The following is a 21,359-nucleotide window of genomic DNA, read 5'->3' as shown; positions in this document are numbered from 1 at the left end:
CAGTTTCAAGATGAACAGAATGATAGTCACCTCTGCTACTTATTTTAGAGTTAGAGTCTTTAGGAACACACAGACCCAGAGTAGTGACCACACATATATTCAGTTAAAATGATGATTACCCAAGCATATAGAAATCCTATAAAGATTATACACAAGTTACAAATATAGCTATATGCACATCCTTAAGGATATCTGTACTGTCTGATGGATACCTTGACAACTGATCATCAGTAGAGGGATGGTTCCTGCTGGCATTTTTCCATAGGGAACTCATTTTATCTAATCTGGGAACCCTCTTATCTTGTGATGCTGACTACACCTAGCACTCTGCACATGTGCATGAAGGTGTCCACCCTCTTTTTTCTTATTTACATTATGTCCTCCAGGAATTTTCAGGTAACCAATTTTTCATAGGCTGTTTGGAGTTTCTTTGATTCTCATTAGCATTGACGCACATAGTGCACCCTGCAGTTAGGCCACGTGTTAGAAAATGTGACCACTGGGTATCATGTAGTCCAAAATTACTCTTACAGTTAATTTTTTTGCAATACCACCCATTGATACATCTTTTCCTGGAATCTTGTGGCATAGGTCATTCTTTGGTCCCTTACTTATGTCAACGATTTCTTAAGCCTATGGCCTAGCATAGCTAAGCTAACATCTTACAGGCTGAGGCCTATGGGCCTTGCATTTCAGCCCTGCTTAGATACCTCTCTCTTCTAACTACTAATCAGTCTAATACTTCTATAATCCTACAATTTAAATCTATTTAGCATACAATGATTATGTATGACATGTTCGTTAATCATAACATGACAATAAATAAATGATAAAATAAAGTAAATGGCTACAGAGGGCATAAGGAGTCTGGAAGTTTCAACAAAGGGGAAGCAGAGGAGGTCTCCAATATGCTTTGCCTTCTGAGATCAAAGGGCTTGAATGACTTACTGGAGTTGTCCCAGAGATGGATTTAGCTCAGTACCTTTGATGTACAAAGTAGGCATCTTATTCACTAGACCATAAAGTCTTTGGTTAGTATCAATGGGAATATAGAGGGGTTTCCCCCCCCCCCATGGATGAAAAGCATTCCTTCTCCTGAATAGGCTATGCTAAACATAAACACCCCCCAGGTTATGCAAACCCGACTTACGCAAATCTGCACTTACGGAAAAAGTTCCATAAGCTAGAAATAGGAGGTGTGGGGGGGTTGGGTTTTTTTTTTTTTTTTTTTTTTGAAGGGGGAGGTGTTGCACGTAATGGTTGGGTATACATTTCCAACTTACGCAAAATTCAAGTTATGAAAGACGTATGAGTATGTCAAACATCTGTATAACAAAACTGAATACATTCAAAATAGGAGTTTTCACATTGTGTTCCAATGTTTTAATTTAGTAGAAAACTTCACAAAAAGCCCTCAATTAAAAAAAAAAGATTTAATTGGAACCTTTTCAATTAATGCAGACTTATTTTTAACCAGGATAGACACTGAAAAATTGTGAAATACCATGCAAAATTAAGATAATTTGCAAACATAGACGGACTTGCAAGAAAACAGGCCAAAAAAGATTCAGTGTGTAAGCCTCAGATGAAATTTCACAAGATAAGTTTTAATAGTTGCATTTCAAGCAAACAAAACTGATAATTGTGCACTCTTAATATCTCTGATCTCTCATTTTTCTGTTAGAAAAACAGATAAAACTGGCGAATGAAGACAATTTTTTAAAAAGTAGAATGCAGGGGTGAAAGAGGTAAAACAAAATATAGTTGATACCAAAATCTGCATCCTTGTACCATTTCAAGAACATCAGAGTTGATTTTATTGTGCTGTTTTGCTTCTTATGTAAGAATGTGTACACTTTTCCCCCATAACTAGGGTACCTACTAAAATTATGGTGATATTTTATTACGTGATGTTAGAGTGATTGAGTGCAAAATCAAAATAAAATAGCACTGCCACTAGTATGGGGTTCCTCATCAACCTGAGCCCAATATAGCTAGAATTGGCAATGCCCTTTTCCTAATTTGGATCAAGTCTTTAACTTGATTCTCAGAGTACATTCCTCATTTTTAGTATTGAAATGATCACAACAGAAGCTGTTCTCTATTATGTTAATTTCACATTTGTTTTTCTGCTGATGTTACCTTGGGCATTTGAAAATTACTGTCAACCTCCACTAGAGATCAAAGTGAAGCACTCAGTTTATAATGGGTGCCATCATACTCAAACTGACATTTAGGAGACCTCCACATATTTAAAAAAAAAATCACTTTAACCACTCTCAAGAAACACACTGCCTAAACTTGAATGAAAACTGGAACAAAGATACATCATTATTCTCATTTCATACTCCTTTGCCTTTCCTACCAACCACAACTAAAAGAAGAACTGACTTCATGCATGGGCCCGTAAACACAGAAACCATTGAACAATATGGTGGTCAGGCTCAGATCCTCACACGGAAGAGTGAGCTTTTTTGAAACAGTCAGACTCAGAGGGAGCTCAAGACTGGGAAACCCATAGATGCACAGGAGGATCTTGGCAGTCTAAGGTCTGGTCTACACTGGGGGGAAATCAATCTAAGTTACGCAACTTCAGTTATGTACCAGAGTCCCGGAGTTGATGGGAGAATGCTCGGCGGTCGATTTATCGTGTCTATAGTAGATGTGATAAATCGACTCCTCAGTGGATCTATGACTGCCTGTCGATCCAGTGGGTAATGTAGACAAGCCCTACAAGAATAAGTTGAGTCAATTTTGTTCCTGTAACTTAAGATGAAAGACTACATAGCTTAGCTTAAAACATAAAACTAGATGAAACTAAATGTGTAGTCAGTCTGCTTGTGCTTTTAAAATCCACTTCTCTTTAATGCTTTAGTCTAACTGCTAAATAAAAATGATTAGTTCTAGGAAGTCTGTTGGTCAATATCACTGGTCACAGGTTCCCAAAGGGAGGATCAAGCAGGTGCCCCAAAACCCAGGCAGACGTTCATGATGATCAGTGCTTGGTATACACAGAAAGGGGACCAAGTTGCAGCTCTCCCCAGAAGCTGGACACAAAGACATAATTTCATGCTACATATACCACATTCAGAAAGTTAAATCTTTCCTAGATTACCTCTAAGCGTTTAGTAACATCTGAGCAAACTGCACCTCAGTGGCTGCTTTTATCAAATATTCTGCACAGGATACTCTAATGGCAAATGCTGACAGGTGACAACTTGGTTTTCAGAATATGAATATAAGCAGAAGCTGCTTGAGAACTGGGATTGAAAGATTAGAACCTTTAGCTTGGCACTCAGCATGTTAGGGACAGCCAAGCTTGCCTTAGAAACAAAGATACACACAACTGGAATATGTTAAGCCTTAGCTACTCGCTTCTCTAATAAACTAGGATGTGTCTTGGTCCAACCTATCACAAAAAGTGAGAAAAAAATAGAAGATACAGAATACTAGGCAAGGTATTATTTTGAGTACATTAGGCAGCCTGTAAGAGACAATGGAACTGTAAACCAGTCTTAAGTCATTTACAATTTAATTTACCCACTAATTTTACCATTTCATATTGCATATATTTTTCTACAGTGTGGCTATTTACCTTCCCAAACAAGGGGGAAAAAGATACATTAGCCAATTTAAAGAGTAGCCCTTAATGCAATTGAAAGGCTTACAAATTGATTTTCTTTAATGAACTTTATATCCTGACATCCTGTCTTTTTTCTTCTAGTACATTCAATTAGGCTATAATCAGTTAATAAGGGGTAGATAACAGGAGCGTGACATCATCCACATGAGGCAAAAATTGTAAAGGAGGATTAATTAAAATCTAATTTTCATGTGAGACTAGACCATCTGAGCCAAGAGGCACTACAGTCATTGCAAAAAACAGGAAGGGGAAAGGAAGAACACCTTGCCTATAGAGATCCAAATGAACGTGAAACACAACATAGCCTTCTTGTAGCTAGCAGTGTCAGGGAAATACCCTTCCAAGAAAATGAAGTTGTTATATTCCTCAAGATTAGGCCAGTGGCTTCCCCATGGTTCCCTCAGCCGGCACCGCTTCCAGGAGCTCCCATTGGCCTGGAGCAGCAAACTGTGGCCAGTGGGAGCCGCGATCGGCTAGACCTGCAGACGCAGCAGGTACACAAACCGGCCCGGCCCACCAGGGGCTTTCCCTAAACAAGCGGCATCCCAAGTTTGGGAAACACTGCTCTAGGGGCATCAGAGGAGCTCTGCATACAGCCCCTCACATCTGTTTCCCTTCTTGGAGCTTCATGCCACAAAGGGTTTTTCCAGTCCACTCACAATAGCCCTCCTAAGGGTCTAATTTATTAAGTTAAAGTTCAAACCTAGATATCAAAGTCTTCACTCCAGCCTTCAACTGGATACAGCCCAAATGCCCCATGTCTGATCAGAGTCCTTGCTGCCTTAGCAGGCTACTCCCAGCCATTCCTAGCTGAAGCAATTCCTCTAGTCTCAGTTTCTCTCTGCAAGAGCCGCTCTCATTCTCTGCAGTCTCACTATAGTCTCCTAAGCTTCCCCGCTCTGTGGGCAAGCCACCCTGTTATATTCATTAACAATCTAAACTCACAGAGGGAACAATGTTGTGAACTGAAGCAGCTGGAATCATTTCTGTAGCTAATATATTTCTAAAGTGGCTAGAAATAGAAAATTTGTATAAGATTTTCTGGCAGGGACACAGTTTTCTTAATTAATATTTTTAAAGTCAAAGGTCTAGTATTTTTGTTTGTTTTTTTTAAATCTGATATGGTGAGCCAGGCTAGGCCCAAGCCACATACCTAATCTTGAACCAAGATCACGACTCAGCAATTCCATTTGCCCCACATCAAAGTGGGAGAAAAATGTTGTTATACTGCTGAGAAAATTGATGTATCTGATGCACCAGGATTTTAAAAACATTCCCTGTCAGCATTCTGTACAGCTCCCCCCACTCAATATCACTGTAGGGCATTAGAACAGGATTCAAAACTTCAAGTCGATATGTCTGTCCCAGTACAGTGCTTATTTTTTTGACTAGCATATTCTAGCTTTTGAAACTACAAGCACTACAAGCAGACAGGGTTATTATGGCTGCATTAACAAGCAAAACGGTATTTCATAATATTGCTAAAGTGATACCAGAATTTCTGTTAGAACCTTGCATTTAAAGAGGTTACGCTCAGCCTTAAAACAACTGTGAGCTAAAATTTAGCGAGAGTTTAGCTAAAAAGCATTTTATTACAGCTTTTCAAAAAGCAACAATACAAAGTATGTAGCCCTGTAAAGGCATTGGGATTCCATTAATACAAAAGACGCTACATCAAATAAGGACTAATCCTTACTTACCCACCTGAATAGTCCTTATTCCTGTAACTAGTCCCATTGAAGCCAAGGTTTGAAGGAAGAGAAAAGAAATGGAAAGAGAGGACTACTTTGCCTAGCACTATTTGATATACAGCATCAAATTAACCCCTGGCTTTAAGTGTTGTGTAGTCATTGGGCCATCCTTCCACTGACAGATGAATTTCACCCACGGGGCCTGATTCACAAACTTATAGGCCAGTGCAAAGTTGTTATATCTATTCACTTCCCTGGAGTTACTCCTGAGTCTCACTTGTACAGGCATAAGTCAGGCCCATAGTTCATCATATTCTGATCTGTGCACTTGGCATTAAGTGTGAATAACCTCAGTTATGTTTTTATAAGACTAGGGATGAGCAAGCCTCTTTCAATAAAATAAGAAATTTTGAATCCTTACCCAAAACCAATAGGTATAATCCTCAGAATAAGCTTGATTATTATTTTACAAAACAAATAGAAACACCAAATCCCACAAGATATTTCTGGTCTGATTAAAAAACAACAAAAGCCCTAACAAATAAACAAAAACCCCACAACATCCTGTAAATCTCATCTAAAGCCTGGTTTCTAAGAGATTTCCAGACCAAAGAGCATCCAGTATGTACATTTGTCCAGTTTGCACTGAGCCAAACTTCCAACCCTTCTGAGCTCCCAGTAAGTACTTAAAAACATACTGTTAATTAAAAATAAAATAACTAGATAAGTTCATGGAGGATAGGTCCATCAACGGCTATTAGCCAGGATGGGCAGGGATGGTGTCCCTAGCCTCTGTTTGCCAGAAGCTGGGAATGGGCAACAGGGGATGGATCACTTGATGATAACCTGTCTCTTCATTCCCTCTGAGGCACCTCGCATTGGCCACTGCCGGAAAACTGGACTGGGATAGATGGACCTTTGGGCTGACCCAGTATGGCCATTCTTATGTATGTTCTAAAAGAAAAATGTTTGTTTTTTTCATTAGTTTAGATCTGTTTGGGAAAATTGTTACAAAATTTGTAACTTCAATGACTATTTCTTCTCCAGAGATAAGGTAATTAAAGTAATTTGGCAGAAAACCAATCTTTTCCCCATTGCCTCAGTGTAGGTGCTCAGAAGTAAGAATGAATCAATATAAGAGAATCTATTCACAGAGACAAAGAAACAAATATATCTTTATAATTACAATACACCACACATTCCACAGCTGCATGCCTCTTGTGAATAGCTCTGATCTGAATGTAAATGTTTAACACTGAGAAAAAATTAAAGGAAGAAATGGAAACCTACACAAAAGCTCAACTTTTTAAAATAGTTATTATATTTGATTTTAAGAGCAACCTGCCGGTATTTATTATTTGCTCTGGGTTCTCAAAATATACTCAATTGTAGCATATACATTACTGCGTCACAATTATGGATGGGTCAACTAGTCAGCTAAAATAAGAACCAGTGCTTTTGTGAAGATTCTTGCAAAAATACAACTAAACCTAATTAATTCTGATACAGGGCCATGCTTTCCTGGGCCCCCTAATTTTACCTGACCTCAGAAAGGAAGTAAGTTCTAGCCTGGTTAGTGCTTATATGGGAGATTGCCAGGTAACATGAAGTACTTCAGGCTTTCAGATTTAAGACAAGGCTGGCCAAAATACTCAAGACCAAGTCCTAAAGTTGCTTACTCAAGTGACTTCCAACTCCCCCTTAACTTCACACTTTGTCACTGCAAACATTGACCATGCTTCTATGAACTGCTAAAAAGAACTATAGAACCCAATTCTGCTATCATTTAAGGTATACTGTTATAAACCAGAAATAACTCGATTGAAATTAAAGGGAAGAGAATAAGCTACATAGACTCTAGAGAGGGCTAAGAGACTACATGATTTAATGTCTCCCTGTCAGCACAAGGTTGTTTCCTACTGTATATTTACAGTAGGAATTTAATTGTGACAAATTCCCACTTCAATTGCCACAGATCTGTTAACATATATATTTGTCCAGTCAAAACACAGTAAAAAAGTTAAATACTTCCCTTTTTCCTCAATCTGGTGTGCAGCTGTTTCAGGTCTCGTCAGCAATGGTGGATACACAGTAACACTGAAACATTCCGTGATACAACAATTTCATCATAACATCAGTGAGAATTCATGAATTTCACAGCAAGATCCCCAAATCTTCACAAAAGCCAGCTTTTATCTAGGGCCTCCATACTCTGAATAATATAATATAAACCCATTTAATCTCACCTCAAAGTCAGCTTGGTTAGTACTTGGCTGGGAGAGTGCCAGGTACTGCAAGTTTTTACATTTTAGAAACAGAGAGGATGAATTGTTAGGGATCAAATCCTGAGATCTTTATTCAATATTTACTTAGGCAAACCCATACTAAGTCTCCCAGAATTGAGTTCTCTGTCAGTGTAAAGCTCAAGTGAGAAAAAGTAAATATTTTCCCGTACCCTTCCATGTGTTTACTTTGTTCTTCTGACCCTATGAGCTTTTATTTATTTTATTCCTACTGACTTCTCACTAGCAGCATCACTAATGTTTCCCATAAAGCTTTGCTCCTGTCAACCAGAGTGGAAGCATTAGGATGTACTCTATTGGAGAGCAGCAGCACTGGGGATAAGCTATCATCCTTGGGATTTAATCACTTTAAAAAAAAAACAGAGATATTGTAAAATCTGGCAAAATATTAAGGTGTTTCAAGGTAAATTCTAGCCAATACACTTTTTTGCACTACACTGAAGGAGAACTGGGGCTTCCATTCTGTATCCCAGGCAATAAAGTGTCAGTCTTTCTGACATTACTATAACATTACACTGTACTTAGTATTCTTACTGGAAAAGGTTCTGGGTATGTTGACTGCATCTCATAAGCACTCTCCCCACCTCCATCTGCCAGATTCTACCCTCATGAAGCTTAGAAGCTATTCCCAAAAAATGAACCCTTCTGCACATGTTTTTGTTGTGGAGATTTTTCCCTGTTCTTTCTTTCATCTGTTTCTTTTTGGTTGACGGTGCCTGTATTTCTATTAGAAGCAAAAAAAAAAAAAAAATAAGGATAGATTGTGCCTTTAGAAACAGCCTGGGTAGGGAGAAGCACAAAGATGTGACAAAGATGTGACAACCCCGGCTCAGAAGCCAATTGAAGGACTTGGGACTTTCACAGAGACACTATCCCAATTTGTTCTATGCTCCCACCTTGCTCCCAGTCCCAAGAGGAAGTAATTTGCCACTCCTCATTACCAGTAGCAGATTATTTCCCGCTCCTTCCCCACTCTGGCCAGAACAAGGGCTCCACCTAGTCTCCACCCATCTGTATGGTGGGACAGGGAAAGTATTGGGCATGCAGGCCCATCTCTCCTCCATGTCTGCAGCTGAGATGCAGCCAAGGCAAGACTGGAGTGGGGGATATGAAGGTCTTACTCCCCTTTGCACACCCTACTCAGCAAGTCTGGGCCACAACCTAGCTCAAAGACAATGGATTTTAATGGCAAAGCTTTTGAAACTCAAAGAATGATTCTGAATAAGGACTTGCTCTTTTTACCACCTGCATCCATTGACCAGGCCTTTTTTTTTTTTCTTCCTGAAATGGTGTGGAAATTACATATATGTAAATTTATACTATTAATTAAATATAAAATGAGCAAAACATTGAGTGACTGAGGACCAAGTTGGTTTTCAACCATCATGTTTGGTCAGAGCAGGGGCCATGATTTTCTTCTTTTTCTAGGGGAGAACTTCTACAGAAAATTCTCCCCACTCTCTGATGTTTCAATGATTGTGGCAAGGTTTTCTAGATTAGCTAATGTCAGCAATATTTCTTTCTCATGGCAAAATTAGCTATTTAATCTGCATAGCCTAAATGTATACTACAGATCCACCATCCTCAACTAGTCCATTACTAATTGACGATGGTGGATCTACAGTATAGAGAGAAAGCAGGGTCTGGATGTAAAGTACACCAGAAGCTCATACCCGTACATTAAAAAACATTTAAAAAATCCTGCTGAGTCTTCTGTTGTTCAGCCTAGCACTTGTGCAGAGACCTCTTTTTGCCTTTTTACTTTTATGCATTTCCCTCAAAAATTTTTACTTTCCACAAGGATCATCCTCTGAAGAATTTTCAGTTTCAGAGATCCGCATTCCACTAAAGTGTTGTTTCAAGACTCTGAAGGATGGCTGGTTTTTAATCAGCCCAGCAAATCACTTGGGGTCCCTTACAGCCTGGTGGAGATTTACTTTAGGATTTTCAGTTTTGATGCAAACAAAAGTGGGAAGGAGCAAAGCTTCAATTTCCTTTACCATTAATCACAGGTTAAAGTCAGGGCTGGATTAACTCTCCTGTGGGCCTGGGGCTATTAGATTATGTGGGTCCCCTGGGGGGTTGGAGTGGGGGAGTGGGATCAGGGCTGGGGATTACGGTGTGGGAAGGGGTGCAGCTCCAGCTTGGGGGGGCTCTGGGGTGGGGCTAGGGATGGGACAGGGGGTTGAGGTGCAGCAGGAGGTTCAGGGTGCGGGCTCTGGGTGGGAGTTTGGGTGCAGGGGGGGCTCAGGGATGATATAGGAGGTTGGAGTGCAGGTGCGGTTGTGGGGTCTGGGAGGGAGTTTGGGTGCAGGAGGCGGCTCCAGGGTGCAGTAGGGGTGCAGGGTCCAACTGGGAAGCACTTACCTCAGGCAACTCCTGGTCAGCGACACAGCAGGGCTAAGGCAGGATCCCTGCCAGCATGTCCAGCCCCTAGGCAGAGGGGCCAGGCCACTCTGTGCAGTGCATGCTGCCCGTACCCACAGGCACCCCCACACTGCTCCCATTGGCTGTGGTATCTGGCCAATGGGAGCTGCAGAGCCAGCACTGGGGGTGGGGGCAGTGCACAGAGATTCCCTGAAGGCCCCTCACCTAAGGGCCATATCGGCGAGCTGGTGCTCAAGGCTCCAGCCCCAGGAGGGGGCGCTGAGGCTCAGAGATCAGTGTCCAGCCCACGGCATGGAGACTTGCCATGGGCCGGATGAAAAGAAGCAGTGGGCTGCATCTGGCCTGTGGGCCTGCAAGGCCCCCCCTTAGCCTGGGGCCCTGGTTGCCGCTCCTAAAGCCCCTGCATTAATCCGGCCTTGGTTAAAGTGCTGTATGAAATGTACAAGCCTTGGGAGGGACATCACTTTTTGAACTTTTAACAAAGCATCCAACTTAAGAAATACATTGCATTGTGCTTTTGGCTAATGGAAGCATTTGTCTGTGAAATGCAGCAGGAAATGTTCATATTTGGAAGAAACCTTGACAATCTATATCACATTAGTCAAAGATAGTGTAACTGAGCAGTACCTGTAGCTAATGGTTTATCCGATTACACTACAGAACATTCAGCATGATGTATTGCATCATCATAAAAAGTTAGATATATTTGCAAAAGCAGATATATCACTCATAATTTGAGAATACCCGACCCCCCCCAAAAAATCAAGCTAATAGTAGCATTAATAGGTGCCAGTAGTATTTATAGCCTATTATTTATACATCTTTAGCAAGTCTATCAGTAGTTGTTACAATGATTTTTAACATTGTTCATTGCTTTAATTCCAGGTCTTTCTGTATCTCAATGTTCATACTATAATTAAAGCTGACAGTTGTTTAATACATGGGATACTGTCACTATAATAGGCAACACTTCAAAGGTGCGAAATTTAACATATGTGCCAATTTCACCTTAATGGGATTAAACTTTGTTTTGCTTTTTATAGCAGAGCTTAAAATAGGCAGACAGAGACAATTCTACTGAACAAGTCCAATCAGATTAACATTACAAAATCTTTTACTCACATATAAATCTATTTCATTAGAGCAATTGAAAGCTACACTACAAAAAGATGTGTAATGAGACAGTAAGAGCAGATTTAAAAACAAGAGCTGGGCAAAAAAAATTGGCCAAGTCTTTTCCTCCCCAAATATTAAAATTCAGGTTGATCAAAGCAATTCATGAATTTGTGTCAAATTCATCAAGTTCTTTTGATCTGTACCCGCTCCTCAAAGAAAAAAAAAAGAAAAGAAAAAGAAAAGCAGCTTTTAACCCTCCCAAATATATTTTCACAGGTTTAAACAATGTATTGATTCAAAATTACTTTACATTTATTTACATTTATTTTTTAAATAAATTAAAAAGCTAAAATTATTGAAAGCAGAATATTGTGTCAATTGAAACATTTTGTTCAACCCCAAACTATTTTTCAACATTTCAGCTTACCCCACAACTCCCAAAAATATTTTAAAATGTTGCTTTGGGTCAACACACAATCATTTTTGTCAACTTTTCAATGGGTACTGTGACCTGGAAAACAAAGCCAAACTAATTCACACACCTCTTGAAACATTCTCTTCAACTGTGGCATAGGTCATACCTAGACTGGTTTCACATTATACCACGTTGCATCAGTCTAACTTCTCTATGCTAGAAGACAGCTCCATCAGTGACTAAAATCCTTGTGTAGACAGAGGAAGCAATCTTGGGATAGTTAGAAGGGAAACCAGAGGCCAAGGTGAGAAAGATAATGTGAACAAGCATAATTTCGGGATATCTGAAATAAGTTAACACAAATTCATTCCTGTAAAAGAATTAATATTTGTATACAGCCAAATAAAGACATCTCCGTTATATTCCAGTGAGTAACAGTGGCACCTTGTGTCTATTTAGGTACAAGGTAGAACACTTTATTCCCTAAAGCTTTCACAAAAGGATATATCTTCTGTCTACTCTCTCTGCTTCTTCCAAAGTGCCAGTCAGAATTACATAGCTCCTATGTATTTAATTCTATTTTAGTGAGTAAAAGGCTAAGCAGTTGTCTGAATTTTTAGTCATTAGATTATTATAATTCTAAGATATAATTAAAAACTTTAGAGAATATAAACATATTTGCAAATTGTTAAAGGAAAATAGATTTTCCCCTAGCCTGACTTATGCATTTTTTTAAAGTGTAGAACTGTGCTCTGTTCCTTCCCTTTCTCCTCCCCATCATAAAATAGCTTTCTTTCTTGTAATTAGCACATTCTTTTTAACTTGTTTCAAAAATAGAAAAGAGCAGGTTTTCCGTACTTTGACACTGAGAATGTGTTACATGAATGGAATTTCAAACAGACCATGAAATGCTGATATATGCAAATGCTTTGTCTTTTGATTACTTCCAACAAAACTGCTTTTTCTGTACATTGAATAATGCATAGTTTACAAAAGAAATTCAAAAGGGAGCCAACTTTAATAGCACCAGCACAGACCTTTGAAGCTCCCAGGCAGCATAAGATAACATACCGGGAAGTATAAAACAGTTATGGCCAGATTTGAAGTCAGCAAGAGCTGCAGGCATATCTAAGGCAGAGTTTGGCCCCCAATGTAGAATAAAAAAAAAATGTACTAAACTGCAGAGGACAACCTGACTAATCTTAAACATCAATCAGAGTTTTCATAATAAAATCTAAGGTCTGATCCAAAAATAAATGGAGAAATTCCCATTGGACCGCGATAGGCTTTGGGTCAGGCCCTAAGGGATGCATCCTGGCTGAGTCTGTGTATTTTCCACTAGCTCCAATACCCTTTTTTTGGGTGAGGGGCAGCAGAAGCAGTCTTCTCTTTTTTATTTTTACTAGAGACAGTTGCATTAAAACAGGTTCTGTGGGTCTTCAGAGCTTATCAATTCCTAGAGTCTGACTGGCTGCCAACAGTGTATCTTGAATGGAATGACTATTCCCTAATTCATTCTCTTTTAAGCCCAGTGCAAGCTCCCTGAAAAACAAAGAAACCCAACAATGCAGTGTTCCTTTAGAGAAGCTTCCACAGTTTCAAAGGAGAGCTGCTTTGAGCAAGAGCTGCTCTTCCTCTTCGCACATGTCTCCAGGCCATTTGCACTGAGGTTGCCTCTTCCAATCACTTCCACTCAGAAGAGGGAAATGTTTCGGTCTATGGCCTTCGCATACATTTTCAGAATTTTGCCTGCCACCTTCAGTGAGCAACAAGGATTTTCTACTTTCTAATTTTATCTAACACCAAAGGTATCATCTGTGTTGGGATGCTTGGGGCGGCCAAGGGGAAGGGGCAGCATGTTGGGCTCTTTGGCGGCAATTCAGCGGCGGGGCCCTCACTCCCTCTCGGAGTGAAGGACCTGCCGCCAAATTGCCGCCAAAGAAGAAAGCGGCGCGGTGGAGCTGCCGCCAATCACGATTGTGGATTGTTTTTTTTTCCCCCGCCGCTTGGTGCGGCAAAAACCCTGGAGCCGGCTCGGACGCTTGCTGCGTTGGTGCCTGGAGCCACCCCTGAATGTAGTTGTCTAAAGGGTACCCTTTGTGTAAAGAAGTGTTATCTCCCCCACCCTTCCTTTCCCAGCTACATAAACGAGCTCTGGGTCATGGCCCCTTCCTTCCTTCCCTGCCAACTGCTGATTAGGGGAACTTGTGGCTACAATTACCGCAAAGAAATGTATCTTCAAGGTAAAAATGTCTGTATGATATGCTTAATGATGTAAACAGTAAATAGGGGTGAGTATAATCATATTCAGCTTATAGCTTAATATTCATTATATGGGCATTCGTATTACTAAATAAGAGTTTTGGGGTGTTGTAGTAAATGTAGATATTTACATATTAACTTAGATAAAAGAGTGTGATGTAATTAACTCAGTGCTTATTCAACAATTGGGTTGAGAGGAACAAGTACCGTAATAAAGAAGCCCGTTTACTCAATCTGCCTCCAGGTCCCCCTGCTCATTCTCTAACAATCTGGAATTTCTGACAAAAAAAAATTCCAATGGCAACACATTTGTTATCCTGAGAGGACTGTGATTTATGCTGTACTCTTGGGTTATTCCCATTTCACATAAGTCTTGAGATGTTTATTAATTTGAAAGCCCCAGAGCTAGAAGGCTTAGAAGAAAAGGGGAAAAGCCAGCTCATTTACATAAATTATAATGTCACTTACCCATAACTTCATGTACAGTGTTTTGTTGCTTTAACTGGAATGTGTCTATGTTCTGATTGTATAAAGGACAGTAAATTATTATTGTAACTCATGAAAGGTCATAGAAATTGTGCTGTAGTTTGCAGCAAGACTGACCACCAGTAGCAGCACAGCGCTGACTTTACAGCAGCCTGAGTAGTGGAGTGGCACAGAGCTGACTTTCCAGAACCATCGGTGCTGGAACTAGGGATGCTGGGTGTATTCCCACACCCCACTGCCTTGAAGTATCAGAGGGGTAGCCGTGTTAGTCTGGATCTGTAAAAGCAACAAAGAATCCTGTGGCACCTTATAGACTAACAGACGTTTTGCAGCATGAGCTTTCGTGGGTGAATACCCACTTCTTCGGATGCAAGTGCCTTTGGATGCAACCACTGCCTTGAAGTGGTTTCTATTACATACAGGGTTTACAGTTTGGTTTAATGGCTCTCAACACCTCTACTATAAAAATTATTCCAGCACCTATGGTAGCCACACATTGGAGCAGGATGCAGTGGTGCCAACATCTCTAGACTGGGGCATACAGACTGAGAAGAGCCACCTCCTGACATCCCTGGAAACCCACTGAATCTAGTTGTACTTATAAATGGAGTTTAGCTGGGTAGTTTGCTTTAGGACTAAGAGTTCTGTACCTCAACCAGACAAACAAGTAGTGCTTGTTGGCTCATTTCTTGTGAATAAACATATATAGGGTTGTGTTTCTTTTCCCCTCTTCCCTCAAATAAAGGTATTTGTGGTTCCACATTCTCCAAGGACTGAGTACTAATGAGTGGGGAAGAGCCACATAGAAAGGTGATCAGGGAGAGTAGATGTGATTTCCCAGAGCCAGAAAGTAGTTGTCCATCTCTGGGCTAGGGCTTAAGCTACAGCTTTATTTATTTTAGAAGAGGACCCATACACAGATTGAATCCAGCCCTTGTTGCTGCCCTTCCCCCTGCCAGAACAAGTACAAATTAATTGTTTCATAAGGATTGGTTAGTGAAAAATTAGGTTAGTTCTCATACTGTTGATTGGACAGCATAGAGGCCTTGAACTGCTTTAAGCGCCTCCATGATGTTCTATCCTGAGCCAAATCTAATGCATTAAGGAACAGACCTCTGAGAGGGGCCACCACATTTTTTTTCTCTCTCTTCCCTTCCACTTTTGCATCAAATCAAAAAATGATTTTTTCACAAGGTTGGTGGGCATTTGGACAACATGATGACCCCACCCCCAGACCTTTTTTTTTCTCTCATGGGGGGGTATATGTAGGGTGCTAGCTAGCAGAGAAAAAATATTCTGCTAGGGAGCAGAGAGAGAGAGGCTGGGGGTGGAGCTGGAGTTTCCCCCCCCACCCCCTCTCCTCCCAGAGCCTCTCACTGCAGCAGAGAAAGACTCCCATATCAGGGAGGCAGACAGACACTACATGGCTAAAAATGGCACCGTAGATACAGGAGACATTGCATGGGCATGTAGAGACCCATGGAGAGCATATAGTCCAAGGGGTCAAGAATGAAAAGCTCTCTACTGACCTAAGCAGTGCTTCACCATCTACACTGCTATTTGTACCTATGCTAGCTGGGGATACAGTGTCCATAGCCTACACATTGACTCAAGTGTAGACTTATCCTAGGAATGGGACCTGTTGAGTTAGAAGATGGATCTCTTGGAGGGGTTGAAGAGAAAGGGGAACATACCTGAATATGTGGTCATTGTGCTCAGGAATGAGATGGTTTAGGGAAGATGCTATTAAAGAGATTCATCTTATGACAAAATGTTGGCTTCCTCGAGATCCCCTGACCAGCTCAGTTAATGCACTAGTAAAGGATGTGCATTTTAAACACAACAAAAATTTAATTTATTTTTAATTGTTAGCATCTAGATGCCAGATCACACATTATTGGAAAAAATATGATCCCTCCTTCTGTGAAATTGTGGTATAGTAAAATATGGACTGTTCTTAAGAATATCAGAATGGCCATACTGAGTCAGATCAAAGGTCCATCTAGCCCAGTGTCCTGTCTTCCAACAGTGTCCAATGCCAGGTGCCCCAGAGGGAATGAACAGAACAGGTAATCATTAAGTGATCCATCCCCTGTCATCCATTCCAAGCTTCTGGCAAACAGAGACTAGGGACACCATCCATGCCCATCCTGGCTAATAGCCATTGATGGACCTATCCTCCATAAATTTATCTAGTCCTTTTTTGAATCCTGTTATAGTCTTGGCCTTCACAACATCCTCTGGCAAGAAGTTCCACAGGTTGACTGTGTGTTGTGTGAAGAAATACTTTTTTTTGTTTGTTTTAAACCTGCTGCCTATTAATTTCATATGGTGGCCCCTAGTTCGTGTGTTATGAGAAGGAGTAAATAATAATACTTCTTTATTTACTTTCTCCATGCCAGTCATGATTTTATAGACCTCCATCATATCCCCCCTTTCTCGTCTCTTTTCCAAGCTGAAAAGTCCCAGTCTTATTAATCTTTCCTCATATTGCAACTATTCCAAACCCCTAATCATTTTTGTTGCGCTTTTCTGAACCTTTTCCAAGTCCAATATATCTTTTTTGAGATGTGGTGACCATATTTGCACACAGTATTCAAGATGTAGGCATACCATGGATTTATATAGAGGCAATATGATATTTTGTCTTATTATCTATTCCTTTCTTAATGATTGAGTGGATGTTTTCAGAGAACTATCCACAATGACTCCAAGATCTCTTTCTTGAATGGTAACAGCTAAATTAGACTCCATCATTTTATAGGTATAGTTGGGATTATGTTTTCCAATTTGCATTATCTTGCATTTATCAACACTGAATTTCATCTGCCATTTTTTTGCCCAGTCACCTAGTTTTGAGAGATCCTTTTGGCTTTCTTTGCAGTTCTGCCTGGGACTTAACTAGCCTGATTAGTTTTCTATCATCTGAATATTTTGCTACCTCACTGTTTACCCCTTTTTCCAGATCATTTATGAATATGTTGAATAGGTCTGGTCCCAGTGCAAACCCCTGAGGGACACCACTATTTACCTCTCTCCATTCTGAGAACGGACCATTTATTCCTACCCTTTGTTTGCTATCTTTTAAACCAGTTACCAATCCATGAGAGAACCTTCCCTTTTATCCCATGACCTCTTACTTTGCTTAAGAGCCTTCGGTGAGGGACCTTGTCAAAGGCTTTCTGAAAATCTAAATACATTATATCCACTGGATCGCCTTTGTCCACATTCTTTTTGACCCCGTCAGAGAATTCTAGTAGATTGGTGAGGCATGATTTCCCTTTACAAAAACCACATAGACTATTCCCCAACAAATTATGTTCATCTATGTGTCTGACAATTTTTGTTCTTCACTATATAGTTTCAACAAGTTTGCTGGGCACTGAAGCCTTGTAATAGAAAAGCTGCCCCACTAAGTATATACACAAAAGAAGCTCCAAACAAGATGATAGGTCAAAATTTGGTCACCCTTTCCAGCATATTCAGAGGACGATGAATCCTCAGCTGGCAAGCCAGACTTTTTAGCCCGGTTCTCTGAGTACTCTGAGTTAACCTGATGCTGAACAAATAAAGCACAATATAGTATGCTATGTTTTATTGTAACTTTGCCCTAATAAAAAGTTTCAAAAAAAAAAAAAGGAAGAAAAAAGAAAAGAAAATGGATCTTGTCATTCAACTTAATTTGTACCATTTGACTTTTTCATTCATTCAGAGATGCTTCCTCTGAATAGTTAGTGAAAGCGACTGGTATAAAAACATGTTCTCTGGTTGGAGGAAATGTGATCTAGTGGATGGGGCACTGGACTGGGAATCAGGAGACCTGGATTCTCTTCCTAGCTCTGCCACTAACATTAAGCAAATTGCTTCACTCCTCAACCCCCCTTTTTCTGCCTTATCTATACAGGTTGTAAGCTCTTTGGGGGATGGAAAGAACTGCCCTTTACTCCATGTTTCTAGCACAATGAGACCCAAATCTGAGTTGGGGCCTGTAAGTAATACACTCTCTCTGCTGCTCAGCAAAGACAAGAGCAAACATTCTAGCTCATTAGCCATCTCTCATATTTTGGAATATTCTGCGGACATTTTCTATAAGTCTTTTCAAGCTGGTGTTTTTTGCTCCTCCAGAACCCTTCTTGGTTCCACTTTAATTCATTCCCAATATCTATATCTTTTATTTTAGTTCAAAGAAGTCAGCAATGTGATTAAATGAGAGCTATTTCCCCTGACACACAAAGATATGGCATTTCCAGTGGAAGAAAGTATAGAAATAACACCAGTTGTAAATGTTCTCATTTGTCAAACTTGCCACAGTACAAAGGTCCCTCAGAAAAGAAAATACAAGGCGAAACCCAATACCTATTAACAGAGATAATTGGCAATAGACAGCATTTGTTAATTTTTCCACAGAAGATAATTCCATATATTCCATCAACTAGATACTTTGGTGAATTCATGCAAATGGTAAAAGTTCCCATCCCTCATGCTGCATTACAGAAACCCCATGAAATTCTGCAAGAACTCAAAGCATACTAGGAACACAGGGTTTGGTTAATCCAGTTCATCAAGCCACTGGCAGTGGAAAATATCTGGTGCTTCAGAGAAAGGCAAAGAGAGAAAAATAACATACCCCACTAACTGTTCATATCTTCCTGTCAGTAGGGAGGACAACTGCCTCATGCAGAGAATTGTTGCTTCACATTCCAAGCTGTCCTGCCCCTATTTCTCCATCTTTGTCCTCATTAGCTGCAGCAGCTGGGGACAGTTCTCTCCATAACTGACATTTCTCACAGCTGAGCCAGCTTAGGGCTGGTTGTGCTGTCTGCTGGCAGGGATGGTTCCTACCCACTTCTTGCCTGTGTTTTGTGGGGGAGTTGTAAACACTATTCTTAGGAAGGAAAGTCCCTCATGTCCCTGTTGATTAGTTTGTGGCCTGAAAGGCATGGCTTGCTTACACTTACTTTAGCCTGTGTCTTCTCAACACAAATATTATTGATCATGGTACTTTTGAGATGCTTGTTACTGTGCATATATTTCTTCCTTTTTAAAATGACAGCCAGTGCTCTAAAGAATGAGTAGGAAAACATGAAGACAAAGAACATTGTTAAATTCTAGACCGCTTATTAACTAGACGGCCACATTTTTAGGTGGCTTAAAATGAGCCTCTAAATCTTGCCACCATAAAAATATGATTGGTCATGCAAGTGTTTGAGTCTGCAAAATAGCACACATGCCTGTACTTGAGCACATGAGTGTCCACCTATAAACACCTTCAAACAGGTATGCACATAGGATGTTGATGTAACGTTGCAGTTGAAAACACTTGTGCATTCATTTTTATTGATGCATAATTTGAGGCTACGACTGTATATTTGGAACTTACAATGGGTTCTCTTGTTTTGTTTGGGGTAAGCCAGTGACATTCTATTTTCAAGAAAGTAGGAGTGAGAGGAAGGAGCGAGAGCAAGGGGCGGAGAGATGGCAGGGAACATAACTACAGAGAAGGCATCAGAGAAAGATAAGAGTAAGAAGAGGAGGAAGAGTGGCAGGAGTTAGAGCATCAGATACAGAAAAGCATGGAAATTACCAGTAGTTCTAAATCAGGGGTAGGCGACCTATGGCACACATACCAAAGGCGCACGTGAGCTGCTTTTCAGTGGCCCTCACACTGCCTGGGTCCTGACCACCGGTCTGGGGGGCTCTGCATTTTAATTTAAGTTTAAATTAAGCTTCTTAAACATTTTAAAAACCTTATTTACTTTACAAACAACAATAGTTTTGTTATATATTATAGACTTATAGAAAGAGACCTTCTAAAAACGTTAAAATGTCTTACTGGCATGCGAAACCTTAAATTAGAGTGAATAAATGAAGACACGGCACACCACTTCTGAAATGTTGCTGACCCCTGTTCTAAATAGAAAGAAACTAAAGTCTAGAGATGAGTATATCACTAGAAAAGTAATCAAGAAAGAAAACAAATACCCTATGTTTTCAAAATCAACTTAGGAAGTAAAAGCTGGGTGGGGTTAGCTGTGATCTGTTAATCCTTTCAGATCACATTTTCATTTTCTTATATTTGTCTTTGCTGCACTAGTCAAATGCTTACTAAAAATGGCATACCAAATGGCATTACACAAACACTGGGGGACAGAATCTTCACTCTGAAATAGATTAGGAACATTTACTATAGTAGTTCTGACCATACATTTGTAGGCACCAAAGGCAAAGATCATTACTGAAATGCTAAGACCTACGGTATGTTGAACCCTTCTGGTGATGACATTTCCATCAGAAGTGTACTAATGTGCTGCACATGACCAGCATGTTTGCCAATCTCCTAAAATACTTTAATCCACTCTGTACTGACCTTCAGATCCAATTAGCTTCCAGCTAATGGAACACTATGTTAAAAGGAATTCCTGATATTACTTGAAATTCCCAGATGACACCCTTAGTCAACTACAGTAGAAGAGCCGAAAAGCAGCATGTGTGAGGCCTAATGTGAGATCATCATTTAGATCTGTCTCTAATTTAGGCTGCCTATACTTTGGACACAAGTTACATTTCAATTTCCTTGTTTGGGTGAGTCATGTTCAAGGCACCTCAACCGACTGTACATTTCTTTCTTTGACATGAAGCCCTCTCACAAATCCTAATACAAATGAGTGTTCCTATGAAAAAATACCAGTTCGACATTGAATAAGAGAGCTACTTTATGTATTGATGGCTGGGGCAGACACCATGGGTTAGTTTCCTCCCCGAGCTGTGGACAAAGCTACCTTTGGGACTCCCTAATTCTAGCACTGGGGCGCATGCCTGACCCTGGTCTCAGGATTGCTATAAGGTGCAACAGCTTATAATGTCCCTTGCTGGACTGTTATACTAGCACAGAATAGCCACCAATCAGTGCGCTCTGGCCATGTCTGTTCATCCACTGGCCTGCCCTATCAGTCCCCCAACATAATGCAGTTTTTAGCCTGCCATAGGACTCTCCACTTCTCATGACAGGGTATTCAGCATGGGCTGTGTGACAAAGTTCCTCCTCTACCTTGGTG

The sequence above is a fragment of the Mauremys reevesii genome, linkage group 8 (assembly GCF_016161935.1).
Source record: "Mauremys reevesii isolate NIE-2019 linkage group 8, ASM1616193v1, whole genome shotgun sequence".
Lineage (NCBI taxonomy): Eukaryota > Metazoa > Chordata > Testudines > Geoemydidae > Mauremys > Mauremys reevesii.
Note: the sequence above shows the minus strand (reverse complement) of the source record.